Here is a 1,900-nt window from a genome sequence, read left to right as displayed (position 1 = left end):
TATAAATCAAGTTTTATCATGTCAAATTCTCAACCGTAAAAAAAGATGACTATATTAAAAAGTCAATTTTATAATTCAATAATATATTTACATCTAAAAATAGAATGACTATAATAAGGTTTCAAATTTGTAAGCCAATAATATTTAAAAAGAAATTAAAAATTTTAATTATAAAATACTCATTTTTAATGAAGTCATCATTATCCCCAAAACTAGCCACGAGAAACGAGAAACGAGAAATTTAAAAGCATAAGCGGTTTACAAATTAATAATTTTTAATTAAGTAAGCATTATCTCCAAAACTAGGCAGTAGAAATTTAAAAACATTTGGCGCCGCCCAGACTTGAACTGGAGACCTTCAGTGTGTTAGACTGACGTGATAACCAACTACACCACGGCACCGACATATAATCAAATTTTTATAAAGTGTAATTAACGTATTGCCTCTTGCAAAGTGTTTTCTAATCCATTATTTAATATGATAATTCTGCAATTTGTTAAGTGCAACTCTTTAATATAAACCGACGGAGAAATGAAGAATTTAATTAGATTGTTGGGTATTTTATATATTGAGTTAATGTATATATTTTAATAATTTTATATAAAAAATGGTGATAAAGTATTTTTAGTAGATACTCAATAATGATAATATTTAAGAATAATGTATAAAGTAATATGATGAGAGATTATATATTTTAATAATATTATATAAAAAATGGTGATAAAGTATTTTTAGTGGATACTCAATAATGATAATATTTAAGAATAATGTATAAAGTAATATGATGAGAGATTATATGTAGGAAAGTATAGTGAGGGCAATTAATTTTAGTTTTCAAGTCTAAAACAAAAACATTAGCAAAGATTTTCAAACTTCGTATTCTAGTAGGTTTTTCTTAAATATCGGAAACAATTGTGTGAATAATTGAAAACATTAAGCGTGAATGCAAACTTAAAACTTTGATTTTATATGGGTTTAATCTGTCAACATTCTTAGTTACCAAATGCGGCTAGACCTAAGTTTTTTGGACTAGTAGGATTTTGTCTGATTTGGTCCACAGTTCTACATTCCTATGGAAATTTTACCATATGTTATTGAAAACACTAGACATTCAAAGTTTCTTGACTTCCAGAATGAGTTGAATTTTTTCAACTTGGTAACTATGGTTAAATGTGTCAATTGAAAGCTCAATATTACAAAAAGAATAGCAGCAGTTGAAAACCTCTTCATGTCAACCAAACATTCAGTGAATCAATGTATAATCATTAACTTCAAAAAAATCACACACTTCATTTACATCTCAATGAATCAATGACACTTATTTATCTTAGCAATGCGAGTAATTCAGAAACATATTAATAAATTATACCCTAACACTATTAGTCAACTCCCAACAACTTCTTGATGTATTCCTGCAATCATAAAATTGCAACCATTAGCAACTATTCTCTTAAAACAAGCATATTTTCTTGATATTTAAAAGAGCTATAAATTTTGATGCAGTTGAGAAGATGTAGGGAGACATTAACCAATGAGGCATTCATGCTATAGAAGGATCTTATCAAGTACCTCAACATTCAATGGAGAAATAGAGGGTGCATATCAATCAAATACATTTACATCTTTATCAATAAGTTTTTTGGAGAGGTTCCCTCTTATATTCTCATCAAAAAATCCACATTGGCATGATTTTAAGAACTTATAAACAATGGTTGCATTATCACCATTCACATTGACTTGTACAAGAGTATTAGAAGGTATGATTCAATGAAGAACCAAATAGCTTGTTGACCAAAAACTTCACTTTTCATATTAGATATAACTTCACTTGAACAATAATAAATGACATCCCCTATATTACCAATTAGATTTAAAATCCAAACCTTATCAAATATAGGA

General features: G+C 27.6%; 1 non-coding gene across 1 annotated transcript; it reads right to left on the bottom strand.

Annotated features, from left to right (window-relative positions):
- Nucleotides 1-328: 328 nt before the first annotated feature.
- Nucleotides 329-402, bottom strand: TRNAV-AAC (transfer RNA valine (anticodon AAC)). The gene has a single exon. It is a non-coding gene; the product is annotated as a tRNA-Val (tRNA).
- Nucleotides 403-1,900: the final 1,498 nt, after the last annotated feature.

This window comes from Cryptomeria japonica, chromosome 5 (assembly GCF_030272615.1).
Source record: "Cryptomeria japonica chromosome 5, Sugi_1.0, whole genome shotgun sequence".
Classification (NCBI taxonomy): domain Eukaryota; kingdom Viridiplantae; phylum Streptophyta; class Pinopsida; order Cupressales; family Cupressaceae; genus Cryptomeria; species Cryptomeria japonica.
This window is presented reverse-complemented; position numbering and strand designations above follow the sequence as displayed.